Source organism: Coturnix japonica, chromosome Z (assembly GCF_054131305.1).
Source record: "Coturnix japonica strain WE chromosome Z, WE-NBRP24, whole genome shotgun sequence".
In the NCBI taxonomy this organism is placed as follows: Eukaryota; Metazoa; Chordata; class Aves; order Galliformes; family Phasianidae; genus Coturnix; species Coturnix japonica.
In genome coordinates this window covers 68994173-69012132 of record NC_140702.1, presented here as the reverse complement: position 1 = coordinate 69012132, position 17960 = coordinate 68994173, and the positions used below count along the sequence as shown (strand labels likewise).

At 36.6% G+C, this 17960-nt stretch overlaps 1 long non-coding RNA gene across 1 annotated transcript in view; it reads right to left on the bottom strand.

Moving 5' to 3' along the window:
* Window positions 1-17960, bottom strand: part of LOC107305733 (uncharacterized) — a 154527-nt gene that overhangs the window by 40161 nt on the left and 96406 nt on the right. The gene's annotated exons all lie outside the window — the stretch shown is intronic.

Sequence of the window (17960 nt, the reverse complement as noted above, 5' to 3'; positions counted from 1 at the left end):
CAATTCCCAAAAAGTTAATTTGCTCCTTTGTGACTTTACTAATGGGGTGTCTTTCTCAAAACCAGTGTTGACACATCTTTCTTGATTTTCCTTTTATTTATTTTTTCCTTGTTGTTGTTTGCTTGCTTGCTTTAAATGCTGTTGTTTGTTTGTTTGTTTAATCCAGTTTACATCCCACTAATGCTCCTAGGATTTAAGCTTTAGTACTTGTGTAGGGCTTGATCCTATCTCTTGCCTTTAATCCTGTGAATCATCCTCTTGGCATTAATGATTCCTCCTTATTAGTTCATGTAAAGTGTTCAGGATTGGCCTTAATTTGAAACTCAAACATAAATTCTGAAATCTTCAGGACAGAATCCTATGAAATAGCAGAATGTATTTCATGAGTAAAGGCTAAGTAAATGCTTGGCAAATATATGAGAAGTCTTCTAGGAATACCAGAGCAGACTTAGTAGTTTCAGACTGTTCTCACAGGAACTACTTGTCATGAATTCTAGTCAGCAAGATTGCATTTGTATTTCATGTTGGTACATGCATGGCGCTTATGGAAGAAAAAAATCCCTCTTCTGACACCAATCTCCAAGGCTTTGGTTTCCTGTCCAAACACTGACATGTTGACAGATATAAAGCTCTCCATTTCTCAGGCAATATTGTTCTGATCATGATGGTTTTGACGAAATTCCAGCTTTATCCCCAATCCATTTTATTTTTATCATGGCGATGGCTTCCTAGTTTCCCTCAGATTACTTAGTAGCTCAGCATCAATAGACAGTAGTACTAAAGGGAATACACTTTAGTGCTTGTACAAAGACCATCCATCATGGAGAGATGGATTTGGGTATTTTTATAGGATTCTCCTCCATGGTTGGCTGAGTGCTGTTCTGCTGCTGTCTAACATGGGTGGATTATAGGTGTTTCACTGTTGTACCTGCTGCTTTCATATTGCAAAGCACAGGGGGTTATTAATAGCGATTGTTTTCAGCTGGAGCTTTTAAAGCTTCTAATACCAAGATACAGGCTTGAAAATTATTAAATGAACTGACAGCTCTGCAACAGAGATGACAACATCTAGCATCAGTCAGCTTTTTTCTTTCTTTTTTTTTCCCTCCCTTAGTTTCCTCTCTTTTTCTGGCTAAGCACACTTTATGCTGAGTGCTTTTTCACCACAGTGCTCTCTTTTAGTAGACTGTTTCCTAGACATATGATTATAAGCAATGCTAATCTTTAATCCTTTTTTTAACTTTTCACCATCCTTTGTTCTCTGACAATTTATACCCCCGTATCAGCCTCTTTATTATCCTTCAGCTCACTCAGCCTTTCTTGTAGATGACTGATTTCTACGAAGGTCTTCACCCTGAACTTGTGTAGGATAATTATCTAGAGGTATTACTCTGTCCTAGAACTACTTGTCCCTTATTTCCTCTTTCCTTACATAGGGAACTCGCTCTGATGAACATGGGAACAGAAAGCTTCACCTTATTTGTGCAATGATGGACTATTTAGAAATGAAGTCTTGGGATGATAAAAGATAACACTAAGAAAATAGCATCTCAGATGCAGTCAAATTTTGGAAGATGAGAGGGAAGAAAATCACTGTAAATCTGTAGTACTCCTGCATACAATGCTCTGCACAGTTCTACATTCCCTCACTTATTAAAGCAAGTAAGAGAACTGTAAAAAAATAATTATATACATATATAAAAAATTATTTATATACATTTATACATTTATATATATATATATATATATAAATGCAAGAAGAAAGATCACAGATATGAAACAGCATCGTAAGCCTAAAAAAAGAGACAATCAAAAGAAGATATGATGAGGATCTATGAAATTATTGTTCAGTGGGTCTTTCAAAACATGAAGTAAGGCATTAAATGAAACTAGTAGATAGGAATTTATAAATTGAAAAAAGGGCCACACTTTTTGGAACACCTTGTTACAGGATGTTGTGAATGGTCAATTTCCTACGGATTTAAAAAGAGATAAAATAAATAATAGTCCATTGAGAATTATTTTGACAAAAGATACTGTCCCAGGACAGAGAACAGCCTGAAACAAGAAATCCTTAGGGAATGTACTGAAATATACTACTGCTTACCCCCTTCTCATGCAGCATTTCTTGTGCTTTGGTGGAACTGACCAGACAAAAATAAATAAATAAATAAATAAATAATAAAACAGATTTCCATCAGAAGCATTACTTCCTTTGAAAAACTTTGTGTGTGCATACGTGAACACTCGTGTGCATATGCACATACTTGAAATATTGTTAGAAGTTTTAGTTTCAAGTACATTATTACATTAGGAAAAAAATGAAGCAACTGGAATATTTCTTAAACATCGGAATGGAATATTTAAACATGACATTTTCAAATCTATTTACACAAATAAAATGACTATTTTATATGAAACATAAATGCATGCAAATTCTGAATATTTATTATTTTTATTAAACAAATTGCACTGATAAACTTGAAACAGCGGATGTTTGTTGACAGAAATTCCTAACTGTTTTTTCAGGCCTGATAATAACATCATGTGGCACCGTCTTTCTTCTGTGATATTTTGAACAGTAAAGACTGCACCTCTTTTTGTATCAAAAAATATTATTATCATACAATCTTAGCAGGCAGAGACCATACGGATCTCACAATATTAAATATTCAATTTATCTCCCAGGGTAGGATTATTATTCACACTTACATTGTCTAGTGATTTTCTTCTCTCACCAGCCCTAAAAATCTAAGCAAAGAGGTTTACTGAAAATAAAACAAATAAATAAAAGAATCCATACGACTGATCAAATTATTTTTATATTACTTTTTTTTTTTCTTTTCTTTTTTTTTTTTTTCTCTCCTTTCCATTTTAAATTGCCATTTAAGCAAAAACAAAATGTTTCTGGAATGTGCTAATTTTGATAAAATTCCCCATGGAAATTTTTTTAAAGAGTTCCAGGTGGTAGTGATAGCTGTGTTTACTGTGCTTCTGACATTTCCCACTGCAAATACTCTCTTTTGCATGAAATTTGAGACTGCATTTTGTTCTAAATTAGAACTAAAAAAAGAAGTGGTTAAGACTTGGGATCTTTCTGAAAATTCCATATTCTGGACAGCTCTATATATCACTTCAACAATAAAAGTGTTTTATTAATGCTTTCTTTTTCTTTATGAAACATGATGACAAGATGAATTGGGCAACTGGTAGAAATACGGGTGGGTCCTCCAGTTGACACCCATATGAAAACATTCCCAGAAGGTTTCACTCATTTCACTGTCATTATAAACCCTGTGTAGAAGCCAAATATTTTCTTATTCATATTCATAATTTTGTTCTCATTCTTACTGTGCAAAACCGTTCCACTCTTGCCAGTCAAGCAATCTGTCATGCTGTAGACCAAATTCACCATGACTGTGTAGCTGTGCTGAGCCAAATGAGAGCCCCAGGTGAGAGGACACTGCTCACTGAAGTTCACAGGCCATGCTTCAAACATTTCTTGGACCTGTGAGTCTTACACACAGAAATGTTTCTGGGCTCATTATCAGGATAAAAACAAACAAACAACAACAAAAAAGACCTCCAGAGCAGCATAGATTCTATGGTTACAGTTCATGCTAGAATGTGGGATGCAGTGGTAGTCTGAGACCCCAGAAATTCTGGCTGTACTATCAGGGATGGGTACCTTTGGATGAACAGTCTCAGCAAGCCTGTAATTTGATCTGGCTCAGACTCTGCTCCACTGTGAAGGGCTCTTTCTGTTTTGAGGGGGTGAAGAGAGGTGGGTGGAGGGGGGGAGGGAAAGTCCTTCTGAGAAGGGAAATTAAAGCTTAAACAAGGCTTCGACAAAGATGTAACTGCAGCTATATAATCACAGGACACAGACCTATCTGCACCCTTGGGAGGATGAGCAATACAGACAAGCCCTGACACTGTCTAATCTCCTCTTAAAAAGCTCTAGAGCAATGAAGTTTCACAACGTTCTGTCTCCATCACAATAAGTAATGACCTGACATTCACAGAATGACTGTATCCCCATTCCCTTTCCCTTCCGATCCTTCATGGAAAATGCTGTTAGCCTTACTTTAGTGAGGGCACTGAGAAAATAAATGTCTTGGCCAACATCACAAGGTAAGGCAGAGCGGAAAGCTGAGCTCATTTTGCCTAAGTCCTATCCTCTAATTTTCCTGTCCCTTTGCAGGTTTCTTTGCCTCTAAATCAAAACTACTACTATTACATTTTGTTCCGCCTAGTTGTTGTCAGCTTCTGCCATAAAAGGAAGTATTTCACTGTTTTCCATTTGGGCACCCTCACCACATCCCAGCATGAACAGTCAATGTCATAGCCCTTAACGGACCCAAGCAAAGTAGGATCTCAAACATGATCATCTGAGAGCTGCCAGACAGGTACAAAACGATTAGGTCTCAGGCAACAGCTTTAAAATTAATTTTAATTTCTCTAAAACCTTCATCTAAGGAATTTGGAGTGAGATGAAGTATCAAGGTAAGAGAATAGTAAAGGTGAGGCATTTTGTCATTAACAATATAGTCTCACTTATCACTTACAACTGGAAGTACAGATAGCAGTTATTAAAACGTGTGTCATTAGTACAAAAGCTCATTAAAATGCTGTAATCCTTGTAAGAGTTTGTGACTGATACCAATGGAGCTGGCAGTGTGTATATAGCTTCTTCTCATACAAAACAGAGATTCTGACTCAAAGAAGAGTTGCTAATGTTAAATGGGGAAGTACTCCAGATGTATTAGAGCCTTATTCTTGAATGTGCTGTTCTACTATGTACACGGACCCTTATCTAAGCTATGATTCATTTTTAGCTATACCACTGATATTCATTTTAACTACTGGCTTATTATTTCATCTTTTCCATTTGCTTCAGTGGCTCAGAAAATCCAGACTAGGATCATTTTCCTGTTTTATAAAATTATTTTAAAAATATACAAGAAAAAGTGGTATAAAAAGCTAAGTAGTGCTGCTCATAGTAACAACCACAATCATAATAGAATTAAAACAAGACTGTGATACAAACTTCGATGTTTTTTTCCTTGCAAATATCATTATGCAAATGAAAGGAATAATAATGACAGAAAAGAAGATGAGAAACACGTGGAATTTTGTTTTGCTTCTCATAACACACAAGCAAATGATCTTTACGACACTGGCTACTCAGTGTATTTTTCTGTTTATTCCAAGATAATATAGATTGCTTTTAAGCTCAGCAGATTTAGATGTTATTAGATGGACTCTACATCCAAGATAGATGAAAGTGCTTCTGCTACAATCCATGCAGTTAATGTAACCTAGATAATGATTTAGCTCATGCTAAGCAAATACCTTCATTTGGTCAGCCTGTCCTGTATTAATGAGATTTCCACTAACCTGAACAAGAGTGGAGAGCCCATAGGTCACTACATTTTTTAAAATTCAGAAACTTGCTACCATTTGCATTGTCCAACTGTATTCTGATAAGCCTCCAATTACAAATTCCCAGATTATAAAATTTTCAGTAGATACTGAGTTGCAATGTCCAACTCCAGTCACAATTCACGGGCTCCTTGAAGAGCCTCCAGTGCCTCTAGCTGTCCCCATTTAAGCTGATGAACTGAACCCTTGCCCATCTGTAACAAACCACTTTGGGGAAATCTGCATCTAGGTGTTTCAGTTGGGAGCCAAGTTTCAGTAGTTACCAGCAATAATAAGCTATGGCCACAACATTTTTGAATACCCAGTCCCAATTCTTAGATGTCTAAGTGCATGCAACCGTGCCAGTAATATGAAGAGAAGATTACTAGATTGCCAAGAACCGAAACATCTTACATGCAAGTGTTCTCAGCATGTAAGTTACTTAGAAAATTGAGATCTCTTGGATTTGGAATTCCTCTGTGCTGCAATTCAAGATCAATGGGTCAAAATAATAAAATCATTTTGATTCTAGGTGAAACAAAATGCTGCTCTTTTTTTGTACTGAAACCACGAAAAGAAACAGGAACAGTGAAATTGTAGGACACCAAACTTCTTGCTGCTGCTTGTTTTAACTGCATTTTCTTTGTTACGCATAAGACAATTCTAATAGAATATTTAATTCACATCACTTTAATGGGCACAAATTTTCTTCACATACTTGAACTTCAAACAAGTATTCAAATGCACAGGGCTGCCAATACCTGGCTGAAAGGCTGAAAGGCCAAAGTGGTTGAAGTTTGGATGCAGATACAAATCTCAATACATGTATTGATGTATTAAAACAAGTGTTTTGGCTGTATATATATATGTGTGTGTGTGTGTATTCTACAGGCTCAGGAAAAAACAAAAGAAAAAAAAAAAAGAGGAAAAAGAGGAAGAGAAAAAAAAGCTGTTATTTGCAGTAAAACAGATGGATTGTGTCAAAGCCCAGAACTAGTGTATATGATAGGTTAGGACTGTGTAGGATGGAGACTTCCTTCTAGGTAATAAGAATACCAACAGCTCTTAAAATGGGAAAGGATTAAGTCAAGAATCTATGAAAGTGATCCCAAGGAAAGGCAGAAAGAAAAACTTCTTGCACAGGCAGCTTCCCGAGATATCAGATGCATCATTTTGGCTTTTGTGAATTATTTATTTTAGTTCCTATGTGACCTTAGGAAGGCCTGTGGTTATTGTATGTAAATGCTCTGCTCTGAAACTTCACCGAGCTGGATCTCTGAGTCCTAAACTCAGTCTTGCATGTCTCTGCTAAACCCTAAATGCCACCTAATTCCAGAGGCAGAGTAAAATATACCAGATATATGCTCTGCTGTGATTCAGCCCTGACTGGCAGGAATGAGATACACCATGGGAAATAGACTCTGGCACTCCAAATGACATTAGCAGTGGTCATTGCTAAAGGAAAATAAAGGGCTTCAAGAAAGGCATCGCTGGGCAGTCCCTGTGTGCTCCTCCCAGCCTGGTAGGTGTGCCCACAGACTCCTAAGAGCTGTCAGATATTATCCTACTTTCCAGACACTGCCTCAGCAGCTCCTTCTGCCTGATCAACAGATCCTGCAGCTCACACTTCTAATAATTCTTGTGAGAGTCCTTCTCTTTCTCTCTCCTCAGTCTTCCCCCTCCGCCCCGCCCCCATTCTCTGAATGATTCATGTTGAAGTTAGAAGGATTAAACAATATGTTATCTCAAATGCTGGTAATAGCTTCAGGTTAAAACCATGCAGTCTGCAAGAGGCACCTTGTTGCTTAAGTTATGCAGAGACCAGAGGCGGCAGAGCAATGGAATCTTTCTGCAGACTTTTATCATGCCCACTCCTATAATGTATTATAAATCATTACCTTCCCACTCAGCATCCTGGAGCCACTATATTCAAAAGCATGCTTTTCTTTTCCTTAAAAAAATAATTATAATAATTAATATATATTTTCAAAAAATGGTGAGTAAATTTACAGCTCAAAAACTTGAACATCTGAAAAATGTTGTGAATGGATGTTTTCTGAATTCACACACTCTGTAGACATCTCATAGCACTGTCCATAAAGCAGATTCGTTACCTGGTGTTCAATAAGCCAACTCACAACACTCTGGAGAGATACTGCATTTTATTCTGGCCTGGGTGACAGTGGAAGAATCCGCAAATTAAGCATGATAATGCAAGTTTATTCACCATATTTATACATAAACTTCACATGTACTCTATGGATCTACAGAAGAAGCACCTACTACCTTCCTATTGATAAGGCTTAGCAATAGCAATACTCAATCCCCTTTTGCCTACTTTCCCAGCCATCTGTGCTAGCACAGTTTTGCTTGGGGGAATTACATGATTCTCAGCAGTGATTTAGAGATGCTCTTCGACCGCTTTTTATCCAGATATGCTCACCTAAGAACAGTCTGGACTGTCCTCTTGCCAGTGTTCTTCAGAGCAAAATTGTCCTTGGTTAATCAGATAACACCAGTGTCTAAGATATTCTGCTTTAATATAAGCACTACTTGGTCAAAGGATATTATGTTCATGTCAATTAAACATAGATAGTATCCCATTATTTCCAAGGGAAGACTATTGTTTCCATTGCATGTCTCACCCCTCTTTTCTGTTTTGAAATGTCTACCTACCTGGTCTCAATAGCCCTGCTTCCTGCTACTGTCCAACTTCTTTGCTATTTCTTTCTCTTGGAGTTTATGTCATTCACCACAGCACTGATTTATTATTCTGCTGTTTTTCATCCTTTCCCTGCAGCCCTGTCAGAGCTCTTGAACTCAAAGCCTAACTCAAAGCCTGTTGAAGTTAAGAGCAGTTTTTGCAGTGACTTCAAAAGACTTTGATAGAGTCTCCAGTGCCAATTCTGCCAACTAATTTGCCAGCACCCCCTAAAGCCTTTCTGCTTACACCTAAAGTTACTTTTTTCATAAGAGCTACAACAGCTCTTAGAGTTGTAATGAAGTTTGTACCACATTAACATTTCCATTTCTCACTTTTCTTAGATCACTTTTCTTACATGATGAATCCCCAACTCCTGTCATATGAGTGCAGTAGTAGAATAATTCATGTATAATATTGAAGAGGTCCAGCTACGAAGAGTGTCCTGATTAAAAGAATATTCTTTTCAACTAAAAGCTAGCAGTCTGAGATTGTTTACAGTTCCCCTCTCCTATCTGAATTAAGAGAATACTGGGATGATTTGCCACTACAATAAGCTCCACCATGAGCCGTGTCTTCTTACTGTTCTGTTGTACATCCACTGTCTGATTTCCTTCTTAGAACTGTGGACATGCTGCTTGAGGAGTCTGTCCTTCTCAGGGATGTGTGCTTACTCTTATTAACATATATATGATTGTCTGGAGTCCATCCTTGAAATCATACCTGCCTTTGTTAACATGAGAATGATTGTTTTTCTCTCTCTGCTTGTTGTTGTTTGTTTTTCCTCTCTCTCTCTCTCTCTCTCTCTCTCTCTTTCTCTCTTTTTTTTTTCTTTTTCTTTTTTTCTGAAACAGCACATAGGTCCAGACTCTGCATTACTGGTAGAGACTAAGGATGCAGAAAGGAAGGTGTTGTTTGAAAGTTCTCAGTACAGTCACAGTTAATACCACTTCTGTCTGATCTGTCGTGAATTGTATTTGTGTTATTATATACTCAGAATACCTATATTCACCAACATCAGGGACACCTATTTTTAGTTTTATTATTAATGACTGTGCAGACAGGAAAAAAAAAAAAATCTCATTTTTAGACAATAAATGAAAAAGATTTATTGTTTGTGGGGTTTTTTGCTTGTTTGTTTGTTTGTTTTTAGATCAGTCTCATGACAGTTTGAAGATTTCTACCCAGCATTCCAATATCAATGTCCACTTGTGGTGGTTGTTCTTTTTTTGCCTTATGAACCCAATTAGTTCTGAAAGTCCTGACAGTTTCAAATATGCTAGGTCAGCTTTTTTCACATGCTTTTCACATTTCTTTTTGTCAGAGTTGAAGCAATAAATAGTAGTAAGAAACAAGTAAAAATCATTCTTTGAGTTTACGTTCATAGATAAATTTGAAAACTCTTGGAAACCTCATGAGGCAGTACTATAATTATAAGCACTGTTTCGGTAAAGATTTTTGAGCAAGTTTGAATATGGAGTGCTGAATAAGCCTAACCTGTTCCCTTTCTACTTGTGAGATGTTATAAATAAACACAGAAAAAAAATATCTCCAGTGTTTTGAAATACTGACACTAGCACTTGGGGATAGTCAGTCCTAATATTTGACCAGTTTTTGATCAGTTTTTCTAGCTTCTGTGGTCAAAGATGTAACACTTTAATAGTGGTCACACTGAAATGATATGTCCTTCAGTTAAGAAATTGGAGGTTTTCTTTCTCAGATTGATTCACTGGTGTATTTTGCAGCAGGAAACTGTTAGAAGAGCCTCTGGTCTGGTCCTCTTTAGTCCACACAAATTTAGCATACAGAGGCTGTTTAATGAACTCCATCCAGTGGAATGATCAGCATTTTTTTTTAGCCATTCCTCAGTGAAAAAAAATTGCTTCCAATATCTAAGGTAGGTTTCTACATGAGACATAACTGTAGCTCTACAAATCATAAAGCTGCTTCAGGATTTCTTTACATAAGAAGACTCACTAGCCAGCTTGCTTGTCCCAAGGACCAGTTACATCTCTGAACTTCATTATTTCTCTGCAGTGGCAAAGGAAAGGAGATATCAGGAGGAAGTAAGTATCTGTAGCAGTAGAAAGAGCTGTGATTTATTCCTGAGACTAGTAGAATGTGGCATGATTTGAGGCTTATCACAGCTTTTCTTATATTTATATGAAAACACTTAGGTTTTCCTTATCCTATTTAATTTTTTAATATTTAGAATTCTTGAGGTGCTGCTCCTCTCTGTTGATCTGGAGTGGACTCCCAAGTTCAACTGAGAAAACTTAGGACAATCACACTCCTCACATCAGCACATCTTCAGTTGCCACGCACAGTCCTCTTCTGTGGAGGATGCGTAAGAGTACTGTCCACCTTCTGTCTGTGCTGCATAGTGTTAAGACAGCTTGAAAGTGCTGTGCATTGGAAAATTTGGAGCTTTTGTAACACCACTGCACAGTGTCCCTTTCATTCTGCCTTCTTCCAATGCTTCCTACAGTGTTTTCATATATATATTTTTTCATTGTATGCAACAATAAGAATGGATTATTCCTTGTTATGAATTTCTACAGTGCCCTAAGGGTCCGTTGATTTGTACTATAGAAAATCTCATGAATAGATCTCAGCTGGGACTTCAGAACTATGAACTGAGGCTGAGCAGTTCACTCTCTTCTAGATGAACTGTGAACAGGGGACTCCAGTGATATACAGAGAGAACAGCTCACTGCTGAGGGGAAAGCCACTTCTTAAGAGACCAGCTGAGAAAGTTTTCAAAAAAAACCAGTGTGTATTTCCAGACTTTTATTTTAAGTAAATATCACCCTTCAAGTAAACACAATTCTCTACAAACCAGTCTGTAAGGATAAAGCAATTAGTATCTACTGCAGAACACTGAAATGTCAGTCAGCCATTAGCATTCTACAAACATGGTCACCAGTGTGTAACCAAGATGCATGGCTGAGCCAAGGAGGATGCCCTCAGAAATGCAGGAGGGAGGCTGATGCTGGGAGGAAGATAAAGGTGTTCATGGCATAATTTGAATCTGCTGCTGGCCTGCAAGATAGCTGGGAATGGAAGAAAGTCACTCTGATGAGCTACATTTCAACGAAGAGCACAAACTAGCAAGTCTTGAAGAGTAATTTATTTATTTGGGCTCTTTTATGAAAACTTTACAATGCACACCTTCCAAATGATGGCAATTTATCCTCTGATTATACACCCTAAAAGCATTATACAAAAGCATTGTTTCATTGGTAGGAAAGAGAATTATTTTTTCCTGGGTCTGCTTAGAGAGTAATCTTGTTTCCTTTTTTACTCTCTGTTTCCACTATCTAAAGGGTCTCTAAACTCATGAGGACATGCTTTCTGGGCTTCACAGCTGACTGACTTCCTCAGATACTGATTTTACAGCAGGCATTTACTGCTAACATCTCGCTGAGAGGTGAAGATGCAGAGGGCCAAAAACTGGTACATAATTTTTTTGAAACAGAACTGTTCAGTGAGACTGAAACCATACTCTTCACAGCAGCTGGTAAGTATGATAGGAAAGGCAGTTGTGTCTCTCAGTGAAGGGTTTCTGTCTATGGCTTTAGTTACTTTAGAATCACAGAGATATAGATTTCCATTCTGTAATCACAAGCCTGATTTCAAAAACTTTTGCTGATAAAAGGACTAAGTTAACAAGAACAGATAGCTAGAAAGAATAATAGTGGGTATCTGTTTCTTTTTTATTTGTTTGTTTTACTGTTTATATCATTGTTAATTATAGGAGGACTTTCTGCCAGCACTGGGAGGGAAGTATATTTCATCATATTGGTAGCATAGCTGGCATAGTCTGCATTGCCTCCTTCTCCAGGGAGATAGGTATTTACATACCAGCTTGGAGAAGGAGAAAGAAATTGAATTCAAGTCTTTGATATTTCAGATGCTAACACTCTATGCAAATATCTATCTCATTGAATGGAAAGGCAAAGGAGAAGGCTCACTGCTAAAGAATTTTCCTGCATTCTCCCTCTAAAAGATGGCAGAAGGGCAGCCCAGGGTTTCTGCTTTGGAAAGAGCTTTTGATGAATGCCAGGAAACTTAAAAGGGGAAAAAAAGGAAAAAAAAAAAAAGAAAGAAAAGAAAAGAAAAAAAAGAAAACAACGAAAGAAAGAAAGAAAATCATCTTGGCAATACATTAAAATGAGAGTGTCAGGCCCATGTGTTGAATATATTCTGGCACCACTATTATCCTCACTAATGATGTTTCCATGAAAATATAAAGATCAAGGAAAGAAAAAGGAATAACAACAACATCTTTCATTGTGTTGCTGTGTGTCTGATAAAGTCATTAGGGAAAACAAGAAAATGGCTTTTTGATGCTGATGCTGCATAAACATGTTTTCTGAAGGAAAATGTTTTCACATTATCTTAAGAGGTGAAAAAGAGGAGAGTTTAAATTCCCAGGCCTGCCACACCGAGGGGTGATTTCCTTTAGCACCCTTTATAAAGGGTGAATGGCTTGGGTAAATGACAATAGACGCGTATAGTGGGAAAAGATAATCCTCTATCTAGAAGCACAGAACGAGGAAGGGTAGGAAAAACAGTTTGTGGAAGGAGGTACAGTCGTCTAGTCAGCTGAGAATTTCACCTGTAATGATTATTTAAGCAAGAAAGACTACCTTAACAGCAGGATGAAGGTATAGCTGAGAACTTGCTTCCATTCCTGTGATACATGTGTTCCTCTGCTGAGAAAGGCTACTATGTTCCAGACCAGACTTACCATTTCCACATGGTGACCATATACAGGCATTATATGCAGGCTAAGATCTGAGGTTCCTGGGATGGGCAACAGCCAAGAATGCTTTGTGCTCTCAAAACAAGTCCTCAGACACACTGACTGTACCCAAAGGATGCAACTGGGACCGAACACCCTGCAACTCACTCTTTCTGTATGTGGCCTGAGTTCAGACCTTTTTGGCCAGTGTATATACATCATTCATAATCTGGGAAGAAAACTCTAGCTCCAGTGTGGTGTCAGATATGCTTTGAGTTTAATCTACAAAGTAGAAGAAGGAAAATAAGCATCCCGGTGACTAGTGTGTTAAAAGCCACAACACTCCAATTATTTAAGGCTCCCTCTGTTATATATATATGATTTCTTTTCATTCTGTTACAGAAACCAGTGTGGTCTTTGAAATATGGAATAAATTTGATTAATATTTTCTCTGTACAGATTTGTTATTGTTGTTCAGGGGTGGTTATTTGATGCATGTACTGCAAAAAAAGAGCATCTAGGTGTACCTCTGTACAATGAAATCTCATCATTTCCCAGTTTTGACTCCATAATCTGCATGCTCAGTATATCGTAGAGGTGATAGCTAAATCCTGTAACATAGTGAAGCACTTCTCTTACATTACATTAGGTCATACCATATAATTATATAGGTGTGCCACTACCAATACTACATCTTATTTGCTTAGAGCTCTCTTGGATATTCTTTGGACTGCACTAGTAGTCCTGGAAATCCATACTGAGAAATGTGACAGATTTTAGAGTTTATTATCAGTCTTAGATTCTCCATAGAAACCAAAATGCAAAATGCACATGTACGCACATTTACACACACAAAATAAGAAGAACCTGATGAACGTTAGTCTTCATATCTCAGAAAGTTGGCCTAATTCTTCTACACTGAGTAACCTTAAGGGCAAGGAAAAAAACCCCAGCTATCAAAGCATTGGTGCGCCAATTAAACTCAACTAGAAACCTTTTGTTTGGCTGAGAGAATGAGATGTGGATGGGGTGAGATTGAAGGAACTCTTTCAGGGGATCCTAAAAGTGTTGATCTCATTAACTTTTCCATGAGAGAAAGAAGTTTTCAGTGTTATGTTATCTGATGTCCACAGTCCATGCCAAAAGTAACCTCTTTGCCACCTGCAGCTAACAGGATCTTTAGATCTTTGAAGGCACAAATTAGCTCTGTCACATTATAGGAGCTTTTGGAACAACTTTTCTTTTAAATGCGTTTTACTTTTTCCTTTTTTTTTCTTTTTTTTTTCTTTTTTTCTTTTTTTCTTTTTTTTTTTTTTTTCTTTCCTTTTTCCTTTTCCAAATCAAGGCTTACTTTTTTTTTTCCTTTACCTTTAGCCCCTTTCCGTTGCCTCCTTTTTTTTTTTTTTTTTTTCTTTTCCTCCCCCCCCCCTTTTTTTTTTTTTTTTTTTTTCCCCTTCAACCTCATTTTGGAGAACTGGCTCAGATCTGTAATGGGTTTTCCTGCTGGATGGTTTTATAATTGGGACTGCAGAGTTCTAAAAGCATGCCAGATGTGTCGTCATCAAACAGCAAAGCCCTCATTAGAGCCCAAGTTGTAAGTGTATGTGTATGTTTTCAGACGAACTTTCCCACTAATGGCTAGTAGGTGTCCAAGAGCAAAGATCATTGTCTCTTTTGTAGCTGGCCTTTAAATAAAGGATTTCACCTTCTAAAGTGAAATATTTCCCTTTGTCCCACTGTGTTCGCCATTGTAATAGAACTTGTCGATATCATATCACTTCTGAAGTGGTGCTTGATGTGACAAGAATCTACTCTCCAAATGCTAATTGTCCTTAGGTTTTATTATTAATGCAGAATGTAGGCTGCTTTTTCTGTCTTTTTCTTTCTGTTTGTTTGTTTGTTTGTTTGCTTGCTTTTAACTTGTAAGTATTTCTTTGATTCCTCAGCATGACACAGCATCTTCCTTTGTATGGCTAACCTGTAGAATTTATGTACAAAAAATGAATATAATTTTATTTAATCTTTTATAAAAGAGATGGAGATGTACCTTTAGCTGTGTGACATGACAATGACTGAATCTGGATTTTGCATCAAATTCAAGGTTCATTTATGTTAGTTTATGAATAAGGAAGTAAGAACAATTCTTAGGGAAATGAGTATAGTTCTGCTATGCTATCCTTTGGAAATACTATATATATATACTATATACTATATATATAACAAAAATATTTTTAAAAAGTATTAAAACAGTATTTTTATGTACAAAAATATTTTTGTACAATAATCTTTAACATATATATTTTATATGTTTAAGTTTATATGTTAAGTTTATATGTTATTTTATATGTTTATATGTTAAATATACAAAAATATTTTTAGATGAAATGTATTTAAGTGTTCTATCCCTAAAGAGAACCCATGCAGTGATATTACTACTTTACTTTTAGTATGATTTAGAGATATTTAAATTTAGTTACCAGGATGTCTCTACAGATCTTCTTTCATTAAAAATAAAAAAAAAATTAAAAATTTAAAAAATTTAAAAAAGCTTGCCAAAACAGCATGCTTGTGGATAATCTATCAAATCTAATAAAATTTCATTGTCAAGAAATCTGAGAAAATTATTCTGGTGATCTTGTAATGGAAAAGAATCTTAAGATATTTCTATTTAATTCAGCTTTTTGGTATCATTTTAAAACAACATATGATGTATTAAATTTAATACAAATATTGCAGTGAATTGTTTCGAATCAAAATCATTACTTTTGTATTATTTCTGACGTTCATTCTCCAGTAAATTTTGTACTTGTTCTATCATTATTCCTCAGTTAGAAGGAATGAAAACTATTGAAAGAATTCCCATAAATTCCTATGAAACAAAAAGCTCATTTCTAAACATGTTTTGTTTGTTTGTTTGTTTGTTTGTTTGTTTGTTTTCCATATGCTTTTTAAATTAGATTGGTCAAAATGTGAGTGGAAAATTTTCTTTGAACCATGGAATCCTTAAATTTTTTGAGTTGAAAGGGACCTTTAAAGGTCATCTGATCCAAACCCCTGCAATGAACAGAAGCATCTACAGATAGATAAGATTGCTTAAACCCTGCTCAGCCTGACCTTGGCTGTCTCCGAGCATGGGGCATCAGCACCTCTGTGGGCAGCCTCTACCAATGCATCTCTACCCTGACTGTAAATAAATAAATAAATAAATAAATAAATAAATAAATAGTAAAAAATTTTATATCTCCTCTAAATCTCCCCTCTTTTAGTTTGGAACCATTGCTCTATCAAAATAGAATCTGTTTCCCTCCTTCTTATAGCCCCCTTTAGATACTGACAGCACACTCTCAAGTCTCCCCAGAGCTTTCATTTTTCCAGACTGAGTAGCTCTTTCAGCCTGTCCTCATATGGAGGCATTTCATCACTCAAATTATCACTCAAATTGCTTCTCTTCTGGATGCACTCCTACAGGTCCACATCTCTCTGGTTCTGAGGACTGCATATCTAGATGCAGTACTCCAGATAAGGGAAGGGGAGGAGAAGTGGAAAGTGAAGGGAAGGCAAAGGAGAGGAAAAAGAGAGAGAATAAGAGGGAAGAGAAAGGAGAGAGAAAATAGAGGTAAGGGAAAGCAGATGGAAAGCAGAGGGAAGGGAATAGGAAGGAAAAGGGGTAAATTTTGATGGTGCAGGTGGTTTAACACTGCAACTTATTATCCTGAGAAATTTTTGATCCATAATCAAAACCACTCTGGATAGGATTCAGAACTTTTCCATGGGTGACCCTGCTTTGAACAGGGTTAGTTTGGGTTTCTAAACTTCCAACCTCAGAAATCTGTTATTCTGAGAAGCTTCCAGGTGAGTAGGAGCTTATGATACCAATTTGTTTCCTATTTCAGACACAGGTTAAGGGTTTGGGCAGGGGATAAACAGACCACCATAATATGCTCTGGAGTGTCATTAATCCCCAGTTCATAAATGTTAATGACTTGCCTGCTCATGGCTAATCCAGACAGAGGAAAACAGTTCTGAGATTAGAAGATAAATCCTTACCTTCAGGGCAAGCCCAAAGGACTCTGAAGCATTTGGGAAAATGACATGTTAACATCAGCACCAATTCTACATCAAGATGCACCAGCACAGATTTATGTTCCTGAGAGGCATCCAATTTATCACATGATCTATGCTGCAAGATCCCACTTAGCATAGGTTTTCCACAAAAGTTCAAGACAGAATAAGCTTGAGAATGTAAAGACAAAAAGCATTACAAGCAAATCCGGGAAGTATAATGACAGATATCTGCTCATTTTAAATCCTTTCACTTGTTCCTTTATCAACATGAACCATGTCCTTACAGTCCCTCAGACAGATCTTCATACGAATCAGGACAGGTTGGAAGACAGCTAGGTTTTATAACCTTCACTAAGAACTTTACTAATTGAAAAACACAACTATTTATAGTAAACAGATGTGAAACTACTCATATCTGAATACACATTTAAATAATACATTTATCTGAGTCATTTTAACAAAGAAAAGTAAGAATTCTTAACAGTTTATGCAGGTAGGCAGAAAAAGAAAGTCAAGGAGAGAGTTCAGATTGATGTATACTCAATCTGTAGTTATGTTTGTGTACATATTTTAATGTATATGTATACAAACACATGCAAATACATACAAGTGTGCACATATATGCACATAGAGAAATAAGTGCCCTGAAAGCATTTCAAAATAACTGTAGTTAATATCTACTCAGACAATTAGTCTGAGCATGTTTGAGCATAAGGAATAGGGCTTCTCATCAGTTTTTTATTTTATATTCTATCATTGCTGTCTAAAAGAGGATTGCTTTGTTGGAACAAAGAGTGCAATATAAGAAAACACCACAGTAAAACAAAGATACCCCAAACAATTTAAATATCTCATCCCAAGATGGGCATTAGTTTCCTGCTCTGCAAAAGTAGGGAAATATACTGTGATAATGAAAGTACAAGGAGTCAAATTATTGTGAAAATGGCTATATCTTCAGTATTTTTATCCATACAATGTTCATTCAACATTCACGATACCACGCTGAACTGTTTCTTCTTTTGG